The sequence below is a fragment of the Leptonychotes weddellii genome, chromosome 2 (assembly GCF_054177405.1).
Source record: "Leptonychotes weddellii isolate Sample4059 chromosome 2, ASM5417740v2, whole genome shotgun sequence".
NCBI classification, from domain to species: Eukaryota; Metazoa; Chordata; class Mammalia; order Carnivora; family Phocidae; genus Leptonychotes; species Leptonychotes weddellii.
The window spans coordinates 28,475,059-28,499,557 of NC_138370.1; the positions used below are offsets into that span (position 1 = coordinate 28,475,059).

Genomic DNA, 24,499 nt, shown 5'->3' on the forward strand with positions numbered 1-24,499 from the left:
CCTGGAGCCAAGCTGAAACATACACACATCCCACAAGAGGAAGGAGCCTCGGACCTGACCCAGCTCCCTGCCTCCTGGTCCGCGCCTTTTTGTTTGGGTTCGTTGCTGTTACTGGGGTTTGTTTTATTTTGTTCTTCCTACGCTTGGCTAATATTTCTCTATTTTCCAGTTTTAAAAAGATATTTCAATGAATTTTCTTTTTTAATCTGGAGATCGGAAAGAGAAACTTACAAGAAGGTTGTGGAGAATGTCAAGGGGGGCAAGGAACAAACGGGTACTTTTTATTCCTTTTCCTCTTTAAGCTGGTGCCGTTGTTTGGTGGCGATGCTCCCAGATCAGCTGCCCCTCCACAGTCTATCGGCTTAAACCGGTAGCAGCGAAGGCTCGAGATGTGGGCCACGGCCTGCGGTGGTGAGCGGAGGCGACAGGGTGCCCATCCCAGGGAGCCGCTCTGTCAGGCACCCCGCCAAGGAGGTCTCCTCCAGAGCAGTGGGGTTCGCTGCTTTCCTGTGAGGTGATGGGGGGGTGTTCTGCCTCCAAGCCCAGCTGACCAATCAGACCTAACATTTCTCTTCTCGAGACTAAGAACCAGCTCTCTGGGGGGAAGGTCAAAAAAACAGAAACATTATAATCAGACTTTGGATCTGCTGATTCCCACCCCACCCCTCTTACACACACACACACACACACACACACACACACACACACATACTAACTATACCTAAATTTTACAGTGGTTTCCCTTTATTTCAAAGTTCAACCTCCCTGGTGCAGCCCACGAGGCTCTCCTTTGACCCCGCTCCCTGTCCCTACTCCTCTCCTCTCTCTTAATGCTCTAGTGACGCCAAACTACTGGTAGTTCCCCAAGTAAACCACACTGTGTAATGCCTCCGTGCTTTACCCCTGCCGTGTGCCTTACCAGCAACTCCCCCTCCATTACAGCCTGGTGAGTTCTCAGTCATCCCTCAGAGTCCTTCCCAACCTGTCACCTCTACTGACTGGAAGGATTCTCTTCCCCTCCTCCTCTGCCTGAAAAATTTCCACTGCCCTCAAATATCCAGCCGACATGCCTGTCCTCCATGAGAAAGAACCTCATCCAGCTGTGGCACTTGCCATGTCCCTCTATTACACCTCAGGGGACCACATCCTCCAAACCAAAGCTGGGAACACAATGTTTCATGCACACAAATGTTTTTATGGAAAAACAGAATATTGGGCGCCTGGGTGGCTCAGTTGGTTAAGCGACTGCCTTCGGCTCAGGTCATGATCCTGGAGTCCCAGGATCGAGTCCCGCATCGGGCTCCCTGCTCGGCAGGGAGTCTGCTTCTCCCTCTGACCCTCCCCCCTCTCCTGCTCTCTCTCTCTCATTCTCTCTCTCAAATAAATAAATAAAAAAAAAAAAAAAAATCTTTAAAAAGAAAAACAGAATATTTTACTTGAAACCCCAAGACCTAGCATCACCGTAGTGAGAGTATTGCTCATATTCCATCAAATTGTTTCCCCATGTCTACCTTCTCCACCAGTGAGCTTTCCTGTGATATTGGTCTCAGGATGCTTAGCACCTACCACAAAGCCCAATATGTTTGATTGACAGATGGACTGATGGGTTGGTTTGTACTTTACCACCATTGTTAGTGGATGCAGAGTAGTACTGGGAGGAGGAGGAGAAAGGAACAAAAAGAAGGACACTCCACCTTCTCTTTCTTTCTCTCTTTACCCCATCCCAGGAGAAAGTGTTCCTTCAGTGGTCATGTACGCTCTGAAGGCCACAACACCTGTCCCACATACTTGACAGGATTATGGGGAGAAAGATGCAAGAAAGACCCAGTACCATAAAGCCTTGGGCCACATAAAGAGATGCACGCAAATGAAGACCATCCGTTAGCATGGATGGCGGCCATTTCCGAGCCATGGTCCACATTACCTTAGTATCGAGAACTGAAAGGGTGAAGGGGATGTAAAGAGAGGGCAAACCCCCCAGAGAACCAATGGACCTCTTCTGCCTTACGGTAACCCTGTAAATCCCAGAGATCTCTCCCGATACCAACATCCCCCATCCCACCACCTCCAGTTCCCCCATTACAAGTATGAAATGAAAAGTACTGGAAAAGCCCCTGCTTAGGCTCCTTTTAATTAAGCACACATACACACACACACACACAAACACACACACACAAAGAACCACCCCTGAGTTTTGTCTGTTGTACTTTTGTTCTCAGGTCTGTTTGTACTTATTGCAAAATTACATAATTAAAAAAAATAATATTAGGTAAATGCGCACATCAGCCTGTCAAGCCTGCCTGGGCCAACCTTCACTTGGGAGCCACAGTGACAGCCCCTTTTTTTCTCTTACTTGTTTTTAAGCACAAAATATGTCACACCTGGAAGTAATTAGCATAATTTTTACTAATTTATAGCTAATTACACAATTACTTTTCTATGAAAGATTCTGGAAAGACACTTGAAGTAAGTTTCACCAAATCTAGTGGCAAGAAATTGCTTGAAAACATTTTGTGAGCTTCAAACATTTAGGAGGAGGGAGGGGGAGACACCCAATAAAATAATTCTTTCCTATTTCAGAGTGTTCAAATATGACAGGGATATAATTTCTCCGGTAATGTGCAAAGAAGAATGCCTAAATGTCTCTGCTAATCCAACCCAACCAGAGGGTGCTCTAAAAAAAAGGAGCCTCTGAGAGTGCCCAGGACAGAATCTAGAAAGCACAGCTTTGAAACTTGGCTCCACAACAGAGTAAACTCACCTTGTGGCAGGATGTGACCCCTGGCAGGTGTCTTGCTCAGCTCCTGAGAAACTGGGGTTCAAGCCTTGGGGAGCCACCTGCCTCTCAAGATGACGCTCCAGGATGCTGGGACCTGAGAACATTACACTAATCACTCCTTCCAGCACCATGAGTACCTAAACTTGCACGTGTCCCAGTATGGAAATTTACTGGTTTACAAGGCGGGCCTGCCCCCTAGATGGGGAGTTGCCTGCAGGCGGAGGCTGAATTATGCTCTTGGGCTCCTCGGCCTCCTAGCACCCAGAGCAGCAAGGCCACGGGCACTCAATGAATGGGAATAAATCTGCGTTCAGTTGTTTTGTGATCTGAGGTCTGCTTGAAGGACCCCTGTGAAGGTGGGAGTGACGAATTTGGAAGATGTCCGGTTTCTGCCAGGCTCCCCTCAGGGCTACTGAGAGATTTCGGCAAAGGAATGTCCTCTGCCTCCCCCCCCCTCCCCGTCCCCCTGCCCCACCCCAGGAGAGTAATGTGAATGGCTTACACTTAGCATATTTCTCTTCGCTTTTTCAAATTATTTTCACAGCTACTGTCATTTGACCCTTCCAAAAACCCTAGGAGGCAGGTAGAGGAAGTCCTTACCGGCTGCTCTTTGCAGGTTCCCTCATTCAGTCAACAGGTACCTGAGCCTGGTGGCCTCGGCAGGGTGGTGTTCTAGCACTAGAAGACAGGTGAACAGGATGGCCAAGGCCCTGCCGCCTTCTGGCTTTCCCTCCCCAGAGAGGACACAAATAACAAGACAGGCACCATTCTGATCCATGCTAAGAGAAAACAAAAAGCAGAGTAAACGACAGAGGTATTTTAGACCCTGTGCTCCAGGAACCCTCCCCACAGACGTTCCAAAGGAGCATGATCTGGTCATGTGAAGAGCTACAGATAGACATCAAGACCCAAAGAGGGTCAAAACGTGGCCTATCTCCTGCAGCCAGAGGATGGCAGGTCTCCAGGTCTGCACCAGACCTACCCATCTTTTTAAACTGTTCCTGCTGTGACTCCCCTCCCCTTCCATTTCCCAAGAGGAGACCTGAGTCACAGGAAAGGCGAATGCACGCACGCACACACACCTCCAGAGGAAGCAGCAGACAGACACACAGACGGTCAGAACACATGGTCAGAACAGACAGGCAGAGCACCCGCAGGCCCCAGCCCAGGCTCTGCTCTCTGGGGGTGCCTCTCTGGGGAGTGCACTGCCCCCCCGCCCCTGTGGCCAAGTGGCCGCCCCCATGAACAGTGTTTATTATTCATCAGGCACGTTGAGCCTGTTCGGAGATTTCAAAGTCAGCTGGTGGTTTCATTAGAAGCAATCAAGGAAGCTTTAGATAATTCGTGGGAAGGTTTTGACAGAGAGAATGTGGAGAAGCCTGGTGGCTCTCCCCAGCACCAAGTCAGAGCTGAAACTTCTCTTTCCATCCCTTGCCCCACACCCCCACCCCAGGGCAGAAACTTGAATACTCATTCTTTCCCCTAAACTTCAACACCTCCGGTGACTCAGGGGTCACTCGGTTCTCTCCCTCCGCTCCCTCCACAGATGCTTTATTCAGGCTCCAAATCCCTTTGCCTTGGAAAGTCTCCTTGACCCTGGCAATGGAACACTTCTCCAGCAACCTGGCACCCTTTCATGGACACATCCACAACAACGCGCTTGGTCCTTGCCCTGACCTGTGAGCTTGACAGCAGCTAGGAATGAATTCAAAAGATGGCCAAGGCAGGTATCTGTGCCACGTGGGCCACACCGCGAGGAAGAGGCAGACTTACCATGGGCCTTGGAGCCTTCTGGGTCTTTGCATACGTTTTCTCTACTCCGCACTATGAACCTACCAGCAAACTATTAGGAATCCCCATTTGATTGGTAGAGAAACTAACGGAGACTAACAGTTGCTGTATCTAGGAAGATCACACGGCCACTAAGTAGCAGAGCTAAGATTCGAACTCCAGTCCGTCCGACTGGAAATCTGGTTATCTGGGCACAACAGGGTGGTGCTTCTGGCTTTTCTCGGCCTCCACACCGCAAGGCACCAGCTGTGGAACCATGTGGAACTGAACGCTTCCAGGAGGAATGAATCCTGGCCACCCCAGCAAGTGCACAAGGGCGAGGTGAAGGTCTCTTGGAGCTTCAGCCGAGGAATAGGGCCCGGAGGCGGGCAGGAGCATCTCACCTGGCAGAGGAAAGACTATTTATGGCCAGAGCTTCTGTCCTGGACAGCTGGTGACCAAGGCTGGGGCCGAAAGCTGCATCCACCCTACTGCCGGCCAGGATTCGCTAAGGAGAGCATGCCCTTTCCTGATTCCAGAGCAGGGACCCTGAGACCGAGACGTCGCAGCTGGTAGGATGACTCACCTCGGCCAACCACCTGGTTTGAAGGCTCAGCCCCATGATGCTGGGAAAGGCCCCATTAAGCTGGTGAAGGAGACCGTCTCCTCCCTGTAACCTTATTAACTTCCCTGGGATGACTTTTCCCATATGCAGGAAAGTTGGTTTCTGAGACTGGACGGTTTCTTCACATGATACTGTTCATCCCGTAGTAAAAGGCACCGTGGATTTGAAATCACAAACCAGAGCCTGAGGCCTGACCTTGCGCAGACTTTAATGAAGGGACTGCTACCTTGGGCAAGTCATTGCTCCAGTCTGTGTCTCAGGTTCTCCACCTGACCGGTGACAGGGTGAGGGCAACGGCAGTGTGGGGCTTCGGGCCCTAGGACTCTGCCAGGGCAGGCTGCGCAGGGCGGTGTTTCCCTCCCACACAAACACCGCACTGAGTTATCCGAGCTGGGCAGGTGGCAGAGAGAGAAGCATAGGAAGGGAGAAACAAAGGCCCAGCAAGATGGACAGGGACAGATCGAAGCAGGGGAAGCTCCCCAGCCAGAGAAAGGAGGAACAGTCTGGCGGTGTGGAGAGAGAATTAGAGCCCCTGATGTAAGCAGACTCTTGCCAGTATTGCTGGAAACAAATAGTGACAGATTGCTAACATGTTACAGTGAAAATTACCAACATGATGAGACTTTTGCACCATAACCAGCACCTCTTGTTATCCCATTAACAAAACCGATGAGACCAAATTGCTAATCGGAGAAAACGTTCATGTTGGATTATATTGCTCCTGTCCTGAATGCAAGCAAAGGGCAAACCAGAAGGCACATCGAAATCTCCCAAGAGCCATTTTACCTTGGACAGGGGTGGAGAAAGCCCTGGAATGCACCCCCCTCCCCGCCGCAGCTGCCGCCTCCTTCCATTGCATCTAGAAACACCCACAGACGCCACCAGCACCTTGATGATCAACCACCGCTCTGGTGTCTGTTCCCACTGCCGAGCCAGGCGGGGAAGGGCTGTGGGTCATGACAAAGAAAAAGAACCAGTGACCTTTACAAAGTACACAGGGTGCACTGGCAGGGCTGGGGGGGCGGGGGCGGGGGGACAAGTGGAGGTGGTGCGTCTGCGTTCGTAGAGTGTTGGACTCCAGCTCACTTCCATCTGCTCCAAGAACAAACCAACACATCCACGCTCACGATTATTTACATTTCTACCACCCCCATCTGGCCACTGCCCATTCTAGCTGGGCCAGAGAGAGCCCCGCTTCTTAATTTCATTCGTCACAGAGTTCAAACTGTCCCCTAAGCCCCGGGAGGTGTAAAGAACAGGACACACCTGGTTCTTGGAAGGATTTGCCCGGGCATCTGAAGAAGATCTTTCCTCTTTGGGCTGGGGAAGGATTTCCTGCTCAAACTCAAGGCATCCAGAGAGAGCCAGATTACGAATTCACTTTATGCGTGCTCCTCTCTCAGAAAAACGCTCCAGTTACCCAAACCTCTTAACGTCTGAGTTGTTGTTTTGTTGTTGTTGTTGTTTTCCACCGGGATAATCACTGACCACGCCAAGCTCCCGGCTGCCACCCCAGAGAGCGGGCCCGGCTGCAGGCCTTCCTACCCGGTAGTCACTCAGAGAAGTAATTGGCCAAAGATTATTCTGAGTAATTTAATGGCAAGGGTTTTTTGTATACCAAACAGGGACTTGTCTTTGTCAAAAAGTCTTTACAAAGTACCCAAGTGCTAGGTGTCAGACAGGACAAGTTTTTTAATCATGTTAAAATGATTTATTTAAACGTCAAGCCATGTCACCTCACTTCCTTTCATTTTTCAAACTGTTTGTGTTTTTTCTGGATGATAAATTTATCTTCAGACAGCCTCAATATGACTAATTAACTTTGAAATATAAGAACCAGATGTGTGAGTTGGAGAGCTTTCTGAACTGATGCCAGACGGGCTGGTGGGTTTTTTTTCTTCTTCTTCTTGCTTGCCTTCCCCCCTCCGTCGCCTCCCCCCTCCCCGCAACTCCGCATTCTCTCTCCCTGCTGGCTGCCCTGAAATTACTAAGCAGAGACACATTTAGTAAATGGAATCACAGGACTCCAGCTAGCTGTGAGCACCCACAGCTTGTTCTCTGCTTTCTACTGCTTAGCCTCTCAGGACCCCATGCTCTCCCTTTGAAAGTGACCCCAGGGCGCCTCCCGGTGACTGGCAGAGCTGTCCTTGGAGGAGGCGCTGGGAAAATTCCCCGGACCCACCCCTCCTTTAATGATCTATGGCGTGTGAGAGCAGGGAGCTGCCAGAATGCATTTGCCACATGAAAGTAAGTCACCCTGCACTATGACACAGAGTGATTTCTTCTAAAGAGTCTTCCCCTGTGAAGTGCTCCTCAGATCTGCCTCCTCCCTGCTCCCTTTTGATGAGCAACCCCATGCACAGCACAGGAGGAATGAGCAGGGGTGGAAGCTGGCTATTAAGTCTCTCAACTCCCAAAGCCACAGTGCTTTTCAGTTAATGGCACATTTGGGGGTTGGAAGCCACAGATATGTGTGTGTGTGTGTGTGTTTCATTCTCAGGGACAGGACGGGTGACAGCAAAAATGAAAATTCCTCTTTGCAGGATTTGTGCAGCTAAGTAAGAGACCTGAGTGGAAGGCATGAGCTGGGTACCTCAGTTTCCCCGTGTAGCTATGATGGCCTGCTCCACCCAGTCTCTCTACCAGAAGTAGGTTAAGGTTATGTGAGATCACAAATGGGAAAGTGCTCTGAGTACTTGGAAAGACATGCACACATCCTAAGGGATTATTAGGATAATTACCGCTATTATTATATCATCATGACCAGTATCATTAACATGCCTCTTAATGTCTGAGATTTTTCACCTGGGATAATCTCACTCACTCGCAAGGTCAGTGGAGTTCCTCACGGTGCCAGGCTCCAAACAGTGGGCTTGGTTCTTTTCCTCCTCGGGAAGAATGCCAACAGAACACCTTCCCGGGCCACAGAAAGGAAGCTGCCCCACCTGACACCTCAGACTCCCTGCTGCTGGCCGAGAAGGACTCAGCCACTGACAAACACCAGCACTTGTGCTATAGGGGGACAGAGGGGCCAAGGGGACGTCCCTTCCCTTCCCCAGAGAGCAAGGCAGATGAGAGGACTGGGACAGCGCCGGCTGCCCCCCCACCCCGCCCCCCTGGATCTCCCCCGCTCCCCACTCTGGGGACAGGACCAAGATGCACCAAGCAGGTTGAACTCTCAAAAATATAACAAGGTAGAGGTGCCTGGGTGGCTCAGGTCATGATCCCAGGGTCCTGGGATCGAGCCCCACATCGGGCTCCCTGCTTGACGGGAAACCTGCTTCTCCCTCTCTCACTCCCCCTGTTGTGTTCCCTCTCTTGCTGTCTCTCTCTGTCAAATAAATAAATAAAATCCTTAAAAATATATATATATAACAAGGTAAGGCAGGTCCCTTCAGGTCCCCATGCTTCTCCTCCCCTGATCCTGGCCCCGCTTCCTTTCCACAGAACACTCCCTTGCTTTCAGCAGTGCCACCTAATCCCCAGTGAGGGGGGGGTGTCACCCCTCAAGGAGGTGTTTGCATCTTAGCGGGAGTTTCTGGGAACTTAGGAAGAAAAAGGCCTTCAATCATTCCACGTGGAAAGCCATGAAAAGGAGAGGAAGGAATGGATGGGGCGAAGAGAGCATGCTTCACACTTCCCAAAGCAAATCGTGCCTGCTCCTGATGCCCAGGAGACATCTTGCAAGCAGACAGATGGACCAGAGCGGGTGGGGGTAGTTGGGAAGGCGACACCGAGGAGGCCAGCCTGGTGGCCCCCTAACCCCGACCTGAGGCAGGAGGAGGGAAGACCCTGTTATAGGGCGGTGAGTGTGGGCACATATCCATGGAAGCATGCCCCCACCTCCTAGAGCCCTTGCCCCTCCTTTCGGAAGACAACACTGTGAAGCCTGCCAGAACTCCTTGGGGAGTGGGAGAGGAAGGTGGCAGGAATACAGAGAACTACAGCTTTGTTTGGTATCTTCCAACTTTCCAGAACAGACAGACAAACAGATGAGCAAGCAGTGCAATAATCCAGTGAGAGAGACAGGGAGCATGTGTGCGTGCACGCGCATGCACGCGCGCACACACACACCAGTGCAGAAGCACTAGCCCCACCCGTCCCCGAGAGGGAGCCCTGAATACACCACCCACGGCCCCCACCAGGGCACCCCCCCAGTCTGCCTTTGGAGAAAGCTGCATCCAGGACCCTGGCTGGGTTCTTTCTATAGCACTGCCCCCCCTTCCCCAGGGGAAAAAAATTTCAGATAATTTTTGGGCTATGAATAACATTTCCTGCTATGTCAAACTAAGATAATTATGGAGCTTACCAGATCGCAGGATCCCTGATTAACTGACCCCGGACAGGGAAGTCTGGGAAGTTTGAGAAGCCCACTGACTGGGAAAGGGAGCCCTGGGCTCCTGGGACTGGTGTGGGACCGCTGCCTCCCCCAGCTCTGCTCTGCCAGGAAAGACCAGACCTGTTTCCACGGGTCTGCACCTGAGAGCTTCCCTCTCCGTCGGGCTTCCTTCTCTCCCCAGGGGGACTAGAAGAATTCGCACTGGTGAGCCAGGAGGCGCCCCGTACTTCTGGCCAAGGGTGCCCACCCTGGAACGCCCATCTGACTGCACAGCCCCACCCAAGCGGTTTTTGAAACTAAAAGACCTGGATTTGCTCTCCCCCCCCGCCCCCCATGCAAGCATCCCGTGCCTTCCCCCACTAAGTGCACATAACAAGCCAGAAATTTGAGGCTGTAACCGACAGGAGCCATCGTTTGGGAGCTGTCAGACGCAATGTCTCAGAGGCCTGGGATCCGAGGGCCCTTCCCCCTGTACAGCCCGAGATATTTAATAAAGTAAAGCCCTCAGGATCAAGAGGCTGCAAGCCCTCCCATTCCTTCCTCCGGCTCGCGCTGGAGTTCTTTAAAGCCTGCCTCGCGTCTGTCTCTCTCCAGAAAGCCTTTCATGCTGCCTTGCCAGACTGACATTTTGACAAGTTGCCACGAGTGACATCTGATTTGTACAAATTTCAAGACTAATAAATCTACCTGTCAAAGCGGAAACTTTAAAAGGAGCTAAGCCCAGCGGGTATAGTTTAACAGAACTCAAGTTGATGAAACTGTAGGACGGAGAAATTATATCTGTCACAATCCACCCACATTAGTTCTGCAGAAATGTTGGCATGAAACAAACGTCTTTCACGGGCGTTACCAAAAAAAAAAAAAAAAAAAAAAAACTTTTAATAAAAAATTTTTAATTGAAATAGGAGATTAATACCATGAGTAACAAGTAACAGTTCTATTTGTAAACTACCAAATTTTATTTATTTAATTTTTAATTTTGTTGCAGATGTGAGAAGTGTCTCTCCTCCTACCTCTTAAGCTGTCTCCCTGGCATCTGGACTTTCAGTTCAAGCTGGGGCCCATCAATCACACTGCAGCTCCCCAGCTCTCTGGCTCCTGGGGTGAATGGGGGCTGAGCACCGTGTGCGGGGCTGAGGCTGAGGCAGGCCCCGCTACCCACAGCCCTGCGTCCTGGCCGGGCCTCCTGGCACTCTGCTCCTCCATCTGGGCAGGCGCAGGGTGCTGAATCGCTTCCCCCACTGCTCTCCAGCCTTGACCTGGAGCCCGAAGTCTGGCCCCCCATTCTGGGCTTTGCTGTGGGATTTCTGTTTTAAGGATGTGAATGTTGGGGGACGGGGGGAAGAAGTTATGTCTGGCTAACTTTTTATTTTGTTTTGTTTTATTTTTATCTTATCTTCCCTTCCTGTTTCTGACAAGTCCACTTTTGCCCTGAATCATCACGTCACAAACGAAGAAGCCAGGATTCACAGATCGGAGGAAGAAACCGGGGGGCGCGGGGAGGCCTTCTCAGGGTTCCCATGTACCTAGAGAAGCCAAGAACATGAATGCATCTGAAGCAGAATCCCTGGTGTTTCTCTGTCCTTCCCTCGGCCTCCCGCACCCCCGGAGCCCGAGAGGAGGATAGACTGCTCCGGCTCCTAGAAGTGGCCCCCAGTCGCCCTTAGCGGGGAGCTGTTTTCTGTTTGATGGCTGTAACCTCCAGATAATTGTTACTATTACTGCTGTCTTTTCTCCCCGAGTTCAAAATGGTTCAGAAGCAAGTAGGCGGGACAGAGAGGATCTTTGTTCTCCAGTTCAGCCAGGGGCAGTGCGCTGAGGTCACCCAGCCAGGCAGGATGGAACCCAGCATTTCGGGGTGGGGCCAGCCCCACCCCCCCACCCCCGGCCGCTGGTAGATCACGTGGTCCTTCTGCTTCCTCCCCACATGGCTGTCTCCTCCTTCCAATTCCAGAGCTTCTGCTTGGTATTTATTTGGCTGGGACAATATCTAGAAGTGAACACCTTCTTTCACACTTCTTGGCCCACGCTAGGAACTCTGTGTGGGACCATGGTGACAGTCAGGATAATTGTCTTGCAGCTGAGGACTAGGAGACTGGGTCCAGACTGCAGGGTGGGGTGGAGGGGGGTCTGGCAGCAATTGGGGATGATCCCCAAGACCCAGAGCACCAACGCCAATCTGTCTGCCCTGAACTGGGGTTGGGTTACCCCCAGTTCTACCCAACTCCATCTTTTTCCCTGCCCATTAGATTTTGGTTAGGCGGATTCCACGCACAAGACGCTCAGTTGTCCACTACGGGAGTTACGAAGAAGTGCAAAACATGATCCTTGTCCCAAAGGCGTTTGCAGTCCATATGGGGTGATGTAACAAGATGACGTAACAAAATAGATCCTGATCAGGAACAAAGGGATTTCGAGGACAAAAAGGAAGCAGGGCGGTGAGTGAAGGCACCGGACCAGCCCTGCCACCCACTGGCTGTGGGACTGTGGTTAAGAACCTGTCCTCTCTAAAATATGGGTGACAAGATGAAATGAAGGCCCCTGCGTTCTCTGTGGGCTTTGGAGAAGAGGCATTGCGGGATCCCATGTGTGAAAGCTCTTTATAAACAGTGAACAGTTCGGGGCGGGGCGACCAAGGGCTAGGTTAGGATCCAGCAGGAACACCGCTGATGAGTCAGCAGCCCGGGGAGGTAAGCGCACAAGAACAGCTCACAGGGGAACAGCGATACTGCTTTTTCCAGACCGTGCTGGGGCAAAGCCACCGATGAGGACAGCACTTCTTGCAAGTGGGAGACTCTGGAGCAGTGACTAGACATCCTGCGGTGGGACCCCACGGCAGTCATGGCACAGAGCAGGGCCAGCTCCCCCGCACCCCCAAGCTTAGAAGGCCCAGGATGCTGAAAGCGTGCAGGTGTGTCAGGCCCCACAGGTAAATGCCTGTGTCAGACACGCCCGTGATACTTGTGCCCCGGTGACATTAGGATTCATTTTCTTTTTTTTAATTTTTTTTTTAATTTTTTAAATTTTATTATGTTATGTTAGTCACCATACAATACATCATTAGTTTTTGATGTGGTGATCCAGGATTCATTTTCTTGCATGAATGAGCCTGACCTCTTTCATTCATATATTCGCCTTTGATCAGAGAAAATCTTCAGAGGCGGTTATTAGGAAAGCAAAGCACAGAGAGGTCTGGTTCTTGTGTACCACACACAGCCGGCCAGCAGCAAATCTAGGAACTGCTGGGTTGAGTTTTCTGCTGAAACAGTTGCTTTCTCTCTTTTCCCTCAGCAAGACAGTCTCTCCAGGGAAAGGTTCGACGATGCCAAATGTGACTAATAAAAAAAAAATTGTTTAAAGGGTTTTTTTCTAGAATAAACACTTCATTTTCTATTTTATTGGATTAGTGTTTGCTAACCTCCAAAGTTTCTTGCCTAGCAAATTGGAGACCATTTCCCTTATATAATGAGCTTCCTCATGTTTGGACGAGGTGAGGCAAGTCTTAAGAAAGGCTAGAGGCTCACTGTAGGGCAGAGGTAGCAGCCCCAGGCAGGCCCGGGGGACTGAGGCCCAGCCTGAGAGCTGCAGGCCCAAGGGGCTGCCTTCCCCTGCAAAGGGAGGCAGGGTGCTTTGCCCCGGACACAACAAACCTATAGCCCATTGCCTCCTGTCAGGGGTCCATTACCCACACGGCAGGAGGAACTTCACTTTGAGAGGAGAACAAGGCCCATCTCTTCTGCTGCCTCCAGGCAGCATTTTGGGTTTTACAACCAAAGAGGAAAAGAAAAGAAGAAAAAGAAAAAGAAAAAAAATCCTGAACTGTTTTTCAAATGTTCTGGGTCTTGGCAAACCCCAAAATGTCTTTTGCCAAATGCTTTTTCCCTTAATTTTCAAACCTCGGGTGTATTTCCAGAACAATCCAATCCATCTGCTTCTGATTCATTTACACTTAACTCATTAGGAGGCTGTTGCGTAAGGAGTGGTTTGACGTCCCCAAGATCCCCGGGTGAGGGATTCTTCTTCCCCTTTGAATCAGAGGGAGGCATCCTGCCAGCCGGGCATGGAACACAAACCCAACAAAATTGAAAGCCTGGCTTGAAACCCCAAGTCCCCAGGATGAGAATCAGGTTCTCTTATGTCCCACCCATCATTCACTCTGCCCTGTTCTCCCCATCAGATTATCACCATTATTGCTGTTATTGTCATTAAGGATACAACAAAGGGCCACATATTATTGTTAAAGACTTGGCATTCTATTCTGCTGCGTGCTATTCTTCATTCATACACTCTTGACTCATCTGTTGAGACATTAAATAAACCCTCCCAGCCAACGGTGAACTACCAGCAGGGCCAAGGCTGGTGTATCAGCTACAAGACGTCCACCGAAGCACCAATCCCAGCACAGTTTACCTTCTGCGAGGGCTGTGAGCTCTACCAGGAAGCCCAAGAGCAGAGATGTGGGCAAAGAACAGCTTCTAAGGGCAGAAAGCAAGGCTGGAGAAGGCCGGGGGGTGGGGTGGTGTGTAGCCCAGGGGTAAGCACAGAGAGAGAGGCTGCTCGCCTCCAGCGACATGAATGACTGGCCAAGCTGAGCCACAAGCTTCTAATGCAGCACCCAAATCACCCTTTCTTCCCTGGGAAAGAGTCTCTTCTCTCCCACCTTCCATTCTTCATTATCATGGTTCTCACTTCCACCTTTATTCAACAAACTTAATTTAAAAAAAATGTGTTCAGTTCCTTCTATGTGTTCAGCCCTGCTCTATGCTGGGAATCACAGGGGACAGAAGAGGTGGATAAAGCGGCCTTCCCTTGAGAATTTGCAGCCCATCTGGGGGGACTTTTTTGTTGTTTGTGACAGTAGATCGTTAGCAAGACAGCCCTTGGCCACAAATGAGCACGGCTCAGGGAGAGTGTAATAGCTGCCCACTGAGGAGAGAGATCTCATGAGCTGGACCAGTCAGAACATCTGCACAGAGGAGGTGGGTTTCGGACGAGCCAGCCTGGGAGATTAGTGTTTGGCCAGATGGAGAGGAAGAGTAGGTTCCTGGAGGAGGAAATTGGGCTGAAGGCTCATTGATGGCAAAGAACATAGCATGTTCGTAGAGCAATAAGAGCAACCATGTTGAGAAACAGAAGCAGATGAGAAAGTAGGCTGTAGGTGATTCAGCTAAAAAGCCTGGATTTAATTTCAAAGGCAAGAATGAGTCACTGGAAGGTTCTGAGCAAGGAAGTAAGATGGAGAGTGCAGTGTTTCAGGGGGAATAATCCAGTGTTGATGTATGAGGTTGACTGACGTGGAGAAAGTGTAGGCAGAAGACAGTAGGAAGGAGTCTGTTGCAATAATTCAGGCATGTCATGACAGGGCTCTGGAACAGTGTGGTGGCAGTGAATGAGGACAAGAAAGAACAAATATTATGAAGATAAAATCAATTGGACTTGATGACTCAGTGGCTGGAGGACCCCGAAGAAGGGGGAAGAGTTAAGAGAACACAAAAACCCGGGAGTTTAACAGGTGGAGAGAACATTCTCCGCTCAGATGGCATGTGTGTGGATGTGCCAGACACAGTGCTAAGAGCCTCCCATGAAATACCTCAGGACCCTCACCACAGAATGACAGAGCAGGTACTATCGTGATCCCTGTTGTACTGAGGAGGAGCTGGGGCTTGGGAAGGTTTATTAGTTTGCCCAAATTCACACAGAATGGCTGGGGACTTTAACCACGCTAATCTGATGTGTCTTCTTCCCTAAACCAAGCCTCCATCCTGTCTTACTCATCTTCTCACTGACCCCCACACACCGCATGCTCACTTCTGTATCTAAATCCATTCTGAAATGCCTTCTGTACGCCCCTTTACTTACCTAAATCCCGCTCAAGCCTCAACTCCTTCCAGAAACCTCTGTCACCACCTGAGCTTCCACAGACCTTCTCTCTTCACCACCTCCTCTAAGATTTATTGTCAGAACCACAGCCCTGAGCATCTAATCTCACACCTTTTTCTGTTGACTTAGTCTGTTCCTATGTTCACCTATTTCCTGGTTTGGGGGCCTGGCACTGGAGCTGAGCCTGAATCCTAGCCTTGCTTCTTAACTAGTTGTGTAGCCATGGGCAAGTTACTCAACCTCTTTCAATCTGTTTCCTTAGTAAAAGGGTTACTGTCAGGATCATATGGCAGAATGCCTGGCACATAAAACATACTCAAAGAATGGTATCTATCAGTACGATGACTGTTGTTTTTGTTAATAGTCTCATGATGGGCAATGTTATGTCCAAAGCTTTGGATGTAGTAGGTGCTCTATGAATAGTCTGCCACTTGATTTCTCCATCATTTCAACAGCTATATACAGCATGTCAGTATTTACTCTTATAATCTTAAAATTATTACATGTATCTCACCACATTTAGAACAAATGTACATGCTTCTGATGGAGCATCTCCAAACCAGGGTTAAGAATTCCAGAAGCAAGCCAGACAACCACAGGGTAGAGTAAGACGTGCTAAGCCTCCCCTTCTCCTCCCTACGAGGGGATACGGGACTCGGCCCAGCCGACAGCTCAGCTGGTCCTGATGGAATAGGGGCCCTGTCCCAAACACCGCCCTCTGACACCCATTACCCTGGTCCAAGGCCACTCCATGGAAGGAGGGTCTCTTCCTTCTCAGTCTCACTGTGTCCTCCCTGCTTTCCTTCTTATCACCTAGAAGGCCAGTGGTGGGACTCCTTTAGCCATTCAGAGCACCTCCCCAAGATTCCCCAGGTTTTCCTCTTTCCTCCCCCAATAGCTCCATCAAGCTCAGCTCTCCCCAGATGCCCCTGAAGATGACAATTCACTTGTGCTAATGCTTATAAGCACTCAGAGCAAAAGAGGTCACAGCCCTAACCCACCCCCCCAAAATGTGGAAAAGAGGTGAACAGATGAATTTGAGGGGCCACTGGTACTTCAGGGGCAGGTATCTGAAGCAAGCACCCTACCCTTGCTCTTCATTCATTCATTCATTCACTCACACACACCCTGACAAATGGCAACAGGGACTCCTGCTCAGGAGAGACACAGAGATGGAGATTTAAGGACTGAAGAGCCCAGGCAGGCAGTGAGGAGCTGCAAGCAGCACATGCAGGACACGTGCTGAGGGGTCTGCAACCCTTCCTGCAGCTGATGGGTGCTTCTGACCCTCGGGAGCAAGTACCAGGTTCAGACTGGGCTGGGTAGCCCTTCACTGTCCTGACCCTGCAGAGACCCCAGGGCGCCTGGCTGCTGGGAGAGGGGAAGGTGCCGGAAGCGGAAGACGGGAGAACAGGATGGCACGTAGGACACACTTCCTGTGGCCCTCCAGGGAGATGCCACCCAGAGGGAAGGGAGCGGCCGCCTGGGGCCCTGTCTTTCCCTAAGTGGGGGGGGATGGGCGGGAGAAGCCCCTGCAGCTCCCTAACTTCTCAGGGTGGGCAACCAACTTGGTGGTGGATCTGCCTCCATCAAAGTGTTGCCTGCAGTGGGGATAGGAGGGCAGGTTATTAGGATCCACGAATTGCCTCTCCATCCTTGGCCCCGGCAGTTTTCTCTCTTTTTCTTTTTAATGGGGATTCAAGGCCAAAAATACTCTCTCTCTCTCTCTCACACACACACACACACACACTCTCTCTCTCTCTCTCACACACACACACACACACATTCAAAGGGAGGGTGGCAGGAGGAGTCAAACCCCTAAGCGCATCTCAGGCTTTAAACATGCACAGGCTGTGCTTGGGGAAAATGTCACCGCTTGGCTGAGAGCATGGGCGGCACTGGCAGGCAGGGAGAGGCAGAGAACGAACGGGAACCGAATTTAGGAGTGACTGGAAGGTCGACAAGAAAGAAAAGCCAACACGCAGCATATATACATAGAAACGAGAAGCGCTTCTGAGCACAGCTCTGGCACTTTCGAGGCGGCCACGGTGGCCTCTGGGCAGAAAGAACGGGCTGTGGTCTCCCTACTGGATGCGACGCTCTGCAGGCACATCCCTACTCCCTACTCCCGAGCCCCGGGTTCTGCTGCTCTCCCACCCCCACCCCAGCCCCTGCCGCCACCAGCTGACCACGCAGAGCCCCAGCAGTCTCCCGGGCTCGCTCCAGTCTCCACTGGAGTTCAGACACCTTTCAGTCAAACACTGATCTTCTGTCCTCTCACCATTCCCCACGCCCTGGAATTTTTGGTAATTAGAGCCAAGTCTGATGTAGCCTTTGGTCTTCATCTGCCCTTGTAAGGCTTTCTAGAGGTGCAAGTACATCATGTCTCTCCCACTAGAAATGGCACGTTCTCCAAGTTCAGGCACGGTGCCATTTGCTTCTCCCATCTTCCGGCCACTGTGCCCAGCACGTGGTTTAGGGACAAGGCGGAAAGACATGGACGCCGGGGCTGACTCAGCTTGGACCTCATATTACTGACTGGCCACCAAAGGCTGGCATGACTAGAGAGAGTCCCCAAGCCCTGCAAAACACCTGCATACCCCCCTCCTTTCCTCTCGCAGGCAAATGTGCTTTTCCACGTACTTTTTTCTGTCCATAGCTGTTCTGCAGAGGTTCCCTTCTTTTCTAGTTCAGGTACATTGAAACCTCTTTGCCTGGTGCCTAATCATATCCAGTGGCCCAGAGTTGCCATATTATATCAGAAGATGTCAAAAGCTTTATACTCAAAAAAACCACAGCACATGGGGGATTAAACCAGGAGAATTTAACTTGCTTAACTGCGATAAAGTCTGGTTAGGGAGATTACAGCTGTTTACCCGAGAAGTAAATATCTCTGAGCTCTGACTGGGCCGGGAGGAAGGGAGGGCTTGTCTGGTAATTTTATCATCTTGCAGGAAGAAAAGGGAGAGGAGAAAAGAGAGAATAAAAGATGAGAGGTGATAATCTCTGAAGTTGAGATCACTGTGTTACTGCACCAGGCAGAAATAAAAGATAACCATGCTGGCAATCTTGCGGAGAGACGGTCTGCTCGCTCAGGAGGGCCGCCAACCTGCTGCCTCAGAGCCCGGGAGAGCCAAGGGGCCGCCTATGGGGGGCGCAGAGAGAGAACTGGCCCGGGCAGAGAAAAATGGGTTGGGGGGTCCCCAGGAAGAGAGATGTGCAACACAGTAAGCCTGCCCCATCTCTCTTCCAGAATATATATACCCTTAGACCCCAATAATCTTATACCCAGAACAAAATTCCAAACCATCAAATGGAGGGATTCTCAACTGTGTGCAAGATGGCAGGATGGAGGGAGCAGCGCTTTGCCCAAAACCCCAGAAAGGGGGTAGAGGGAAAGAGGAATGTGTGATTTGAAAATGAGTTATGATTTACCTCAAAATTTTAAAATACAATAATAGATTGCTTTCATCACATAAATGTCAGCGAGGAATGCTCAACAAAATCTCCCTAGCTGAGGTGGCATGAATTTTAAAAAGAAATGGTTGGAAAACACTGATTCTAGTCCATCCTCCCCATTTCACAGGCCAAGAGAGAAATAAAGAGACTCACCCACAATCACAGAAGTGGTCCCCAGGAGAGCCAGGAAAAGAAACAAAATCACAGATACTTGTGTTCTAGAAGAATTATTCTTGTTTCACCAACGAGCTCCTGGTATACCAAAAAGCTTCACCCCAAGAGCATCATTCCTGGACTCAGCCTGCGGTTGTGGCCACCTGGATTGTGTCCTCAGCATAATCCAGGGCCAGAGTCCTTCTAGGAAGGAAGGGAGGGAGGAGGAGTGGGAGGAAGGAAGGAAAAGGAAGAAGGAAGGGGAAAGGAGGGGGCGAGAGGGAGGGGGACAGGGAGGGGGTAGGGGAAATGGGGGAAGGGGGAGGGAGAGATTGCATGGGTTTCCTTTTGCTGCTGTAACAAAATACCATAGATTTAATAGTTTAAAATAACACAAATTTGTTATCTTATAGTTCTAGAGGCCCCAAGTCCAAAATGGTTCTCACAGGGCCAAAGTCAAGGTGTTGGCAGTACTGTGTTCCTTTCTGGAGCCTCCAGGGGAGAATCTTTTTCCATGTCTTTTCTAGTTCCTAGAGGCTGCCTGCGTTTGTGGGCTTGTGGTCTCTTCCATCTTCAAAGCCAGTGATATCCACTAGTCTTTTTCACATCACATCACTGACTCTGAGTCCCCATCTCCTCCTTTCACTTATAAGGACCCTTGGGATTACTTTGGACTCACTCAGATCCTTAATCAGGATAATCTTCTTATCTCAAGGTCGGCCTGTCTGCAACCTTCACTCCCCTCGGCCACGTATTATAACCTGTCTGCAGGCTGCAGTGATTAGCATGTGGACCTAATCTTGAGGAGACCATTACTCTGCCACCCACAGTACTCGAACCTCCTCCCTGCCCTCCTCCCTGCGGGGGTGACAGAAGACATGGCCAGCTAATCCCGACGTCTGCCTCAAAACCCTTCTTAACAATGCTTCTGGCAGTCGGACATGAATCAACTGGACTTGGCTTAGAAGCAAAATCTACTTGCTAACCCTGACTACAGATGTAAACGCTAGAGAAAGGGCAAGATGGTGGATGAAATGTTGACATTTGCAGGCCATCTCGGGGTTTGGGTGCAGTCCCCAAAAAAGACAGACATTTGCAGACTGCTATTTCTGACATCCCAGCAAGTCCATGGGCTTCGTGGGCCCCTCCCTCCCAGCCATCGGGGGTCTCAGCTGATGGCAGGACATTTTCCGGGGCAGGTTTTCTTGGGGGATTTTCTGTCTGAGGACTATTAAGTTGTCCCATTTGTCCCATGGGGGACCTTGTTTTAGGATCACAGGCCCACCCTCTTCGGTCACTTTCCACATCTGCCTCGAGCTGCTTGCAGAGCCCTTGCTCTTTACAGGGAGGCTAGTGCTCTTTCCACAAGGGAGTCCTCACTGCTAGCTTCGAGAAACGTACTGGCACTGCCCACTGGGGTCGCCTCCATCAACCCGGTTTGCACAGTGAAAAACTGTTCCTGTTTCCCTCCCTCCTAGAGGGTTAGGACCAGATGTGACTCACAGCTGGAGGACAAAGCTCTGCCATGTCCAACCGAGAGAAGGTGCGTTTGCGCCCGTGCTCCCAGTCCCCGGCTCAGACCCCAACCCGGGGCGGGAGGTCTTTGTTGAAACAGAGAGGGAAGTATAGTTATGTGACTTGGGGACCGTCCTTGCTCTTCTACTGGCTGGGAACACAGAGTCGGGGCAAGTCACTTCATTTCTGTATGAGCTTTCATTTCATCGAGTCAAAAAAAGACGAGGCCATATTAGTTCTAGGATTTCTGAAAATTCTTATCACAAACAGTTTTGGCTCTCACAGCCTAGAGTGGTTCCAGAAAGGTGTAAGGAGAGCAGTGGGGGCCTTAGAACCATGGTTCTGAAAAGGGACAGAGGACACGGGGATGCTCAAGCAGGAAGAGAAGCTGGCGTTCGGGGCCCGGGACCCTGGCCTCCTGGGCCCACTTGGATACAATCCTATTAGGAACAATGGCTCACCCGGGCGTCAGCCCTTCCATAATTACCACGCCCCCCCCAATATGTCTAGGTCCCTAGGAGTTGCCCCATGTGTGCGCAAGACACGGTCTTCTGACCACCCACCGCTGTATTCCCTTTGGCCTGCTCTAGGCCTTCTACCAGGACCCCGGACACCGCCACCTCTCGCTGGGCCCTGCTGTCACTCCCACCACAGAGGTGCCGGAGGCCCCCTGAGGCCAAAACCTGCTGGGTTCCACGGTGAAGGAGAGAGCGTCTCCCCCCCCATTGTGCATTTTACTCTGAGGGCAAGTCCCAAAGCTGACTCCCCAGGGACCAGCACGCGTTACTTTACACATGCTTCCCGTTTGTATGTGTGGCCTCTCAGCTCTCCAGGGGTTTTGTAAAGAAGCCCAATGGGGGCTGAGTTGTGAGCCAAACCCAGCTGTGAGCCATTCACCAGACCAGGCTCAGAATTATTCCCGCCCTGCTACAGTCAAAGCTCGGGTCTCAGGTCAGCTGTTTGTGCTGGTTCCTTCTTCTGCCGTCGAGATAAGCTCCTTCCCAGGAGGCTGAACGGGCCCACCCCAGCCGATCACGGGGCCTGCTCAGCCGGGCCTGCTCTGCCGGGCCTGACCGGGCCTGGGCTCAGGCTGGGACTCCCTGGGCACTTCGTGTGTGTGCCAGCCCACCATGTGAGAGAGGCACTGCCCTCCTGCCTCCCAGCCACAAGAAGACCAATGTTGGAAGCTACAAAGAGCCAGATTTTTTTTTTTTGCCTTATATGTTGAGCCAAAAATCGAATGGATCCGTCAGTAGGTAAAATGACATTCCTCAGGTGGTCATGAGTGTCCCGTAACATGAACTGTTTAAGTCGGGTGGTACCCGACTTAACAGTCACTAAGACAGGGAGGTCGGGAAGAAGATGCCCCAGGTGTCAGACACTGCCCTGGAAGTCTGTATGCCTGTCATCTCTCACTACACAATTCTTGCTGGGAAAGCACCTCCTGAGTTGCCCTAGAAGAAGGTGCCAGGCTTAGCAACTGGCTTCATTGCCTGGGGTGGGGGGTAACCACCCCGAGTTCCCCTTGGGAATCTAGCTTTCAAGGTTGAGACCCTCCTATTTGCAGATGGAAGAGTGTCATACAGGAGTAGCCACGACCTTCTGCAAATTACAAGGACATTACCGTGTGATGGAGTCCAAGGAAGACCAGTTCAGGGGGGATCAAGTAGATCCAGGGAAAGAGAGAATTCAGGGAGTACATTAGCTACCCTCACATGTCCGAGGGGCTGCACGAAGCAAAAGTACATTCATATTTTCAGCCTAGGGTAGTAAAAGGGACCACTGGGCTGGAGGCAAAAGACCAGCTGGATCTGTGGCTCCCTCACGCACGAACTGTGGGATGTCAGGCAAGTGGTGCAAACCCGAAGCTTCCATTTCTTCAGCATGCACGTCATAGGGGTGTTGTGATGAACTAAGATAACGATGTGACAGCACATGGTGGACTGCAGTGCTGTCCACCACCGCCCCCCCCCCGGCTTAGCTTCCCACGTGTCTGAAGCAGCTCTGTACACCCAGTACCGGGTCCCTCCCTGGCCCGGTGCGCCAGTGTTCAGTAAACGTCCACTGAATTCTCTGGAGAAACATCTCAGGAGGCAAGCAATAAAGGTTCTAAGGAAGCTAAATCCATCTTTAACTTAGGCAAGACCTATGGAACTGCCGGAGCCGTCCGCCGGGCTGATTCAGAGGCAGACTGCTCTGCCCCATGGAGGCGTTCAATTCCAGGAGGTTTAACAGCCTTTAGAGGTGCTCTAGAATGATCTCTCCCCCCACAGAATGTGGGTCACAGAGGGTGGCAGAGCCACGCCAAGGTATAGATACTTCACTGGAAATCCACTTCGCTCACCAGCCCACGAACCCGCCTGACGCATCAGCATCTCAGTGCACACAAGTCAAATTCTGGCCTCACCACAGCCCCCATCCCTGTGTGCCGGGCACACTCAGAGGACTCTGGGGCACTCACAAAGGACTGGGGTTGTGAAAGCGGGGCACGCCGAGGCTTTGTCGAAAACCAGACCTCCCGATCCAATATATTACAACACGGTGACGCTTCACTGATGCATATGCACCAGATGAGCACTGGATTCACTCGTTCAGCAAGCACGGATTGAGCCCCTCATCCAGGACAGGGGTGATCAGAGGGTGGGGAGGTGGGGGTGGCAGCCGAGTGGGGGGCTGACAGCAGGCGGAGGGTATATAACAGATTTGCTCTGCCCCAGGGCGCGTTCGTAGCTATCCGGGAGACAGACATTATGTAATAACCGAGCAAACACACGTACAACTGCGAAGTGTGATCCGCCGTGAAGGAAAGGTAAAAGGGGATGTTGAGGGACCGTAAGGGTGCCACAGAGAGAAAAGTCTTCTCTGAAAAAAGCGACATTGAACTCAGCCTGGAGGCGGAGTCCGGGACAGCCTGCCGAAGAGGGGGAAGAGGCAGCGAGTCGGCGAAGGCTGGAGGCGGGAACGTGACTGAGACAGTGCAGGAGCCGAGAGAAGGTGTGTTACAGCTGCAAACGGCGAGCAGGTGGGCCGGAGGGACACGGTAAAGGCTTTGTCTGTCTTACCCTAAATGCAAAGGACGGCCAAGTAAAGGATGTTGGGCGAGGACGGAGGAGGTCAGATATGTGGCTTTAGAAGATCACAACCCTCACTCCCACCCCCGGGGAAGAAGGGAGTGGAAGGGACGGTTGAAAAGCTGGTGGGGTGCTGGGGTGGGGGGCTGCCGTGCACAAAAGTGGGTGCAGCACAGAGGTACTAGCAAACATTGATTCTATTTGCGCTGCCCCCTGCAGGAAAGGGGAAAAGAGCAGGGGGAAAAGGATGCGCTCCAGGAAAACTATGGGAATAAATTTAAAGCAATCCTAAAGTCTTAAAGAGTCTGATGACACGTAATTAAAGTCAAAAGATAGATCTTAAGCTCCAATCGTTCACATGGCCTCAGGCTACTACTTAAAGAAAAAAAGGATAGAAGGAAATACACCAGTATGTTAACAGCCGTTAACTTGGATTACGGGGGCTTTTTACATCCATCTTTGTCTGTTTCTGTTTTCCAAATTTTCTACAGTCGTTTATGCGTTTCTTTGTAATTAGAAAAAAAAAATCCAGATATTAAGAAATAATAATGTCATCTTCTCACTTCCTGGGTGTGTCTCCAGGAAAGAATTAAAGGTGTCTGCTGGGATTCCATCCTCCCGTTGGGATGGTTCTCCTTCCTACAGAAGAAAGAGCCAGAAGCATTCAGAAATCGCAGTATCAAATTCTCCCACAAAGTCCCGGATCTTAGGACAAAAGCACGTACCTGTAATTGCTTTCTTCAACTGCCCTGGTACCACACTCCTCTCTGGGGCTGACCCCCTAACGTTGCCTCCCAGCCCAGCCTCTCCATGGGCTCCCTGGAACCACACCACCCAGGCCCTGGCTCCCAAGCTGCTGCCGCCTGCACCAGAGATAGACATCTGATTCAAGTTACACCAACTGGATT

At 51.0% G+C, this 24,499-nt stretch overlaps 2 long non-coding RNA genes across 3 annotated transcripts in view; both read right to left on the bottom strand.

The window, feature by feature from the left end:
• The window catches only part of LOC145717882 (uncharacterized), a 102,028-nt gene that overhangs the window by 69,790 nt on the left and 7,739 nt on the right, over positions 1-24,499 (bottom strand). The window contains exons 3-4 of one of the 2 annotated variants that reach the window (XR_014141382.1): positions 19,006-19,209; positions 12,498-12,848 (exon numbers count right to left, since the gene is read on the bottom strand). The exons of the other annotated variant lie outside the window; for it this stretch is intronic. This is a non-coding gene — a long non-coding RNA (uncharacterized LOC145717882). Of the gene's footprint in view, positions 1-12,497; positions 12,849-19,005; positions 19,210-24,499 lie in introns of those variants that run through there. 2 annotated transcript variants of the gene reach the window in all.
• On the bottom strand, positions 7-3,554 carry LOC115945058 (uncharacterized). Its single transcript, XR_004079543.2, has 3 exons — positions 3,380-3,554; positions 2,762-2,873; positions 7-596 (listed from the first exon to the last, which is right to left on the bottom strand). It is a non-coding gene; the product is annotated as an uncharacterized LOC115945058 (long non-coding RNA).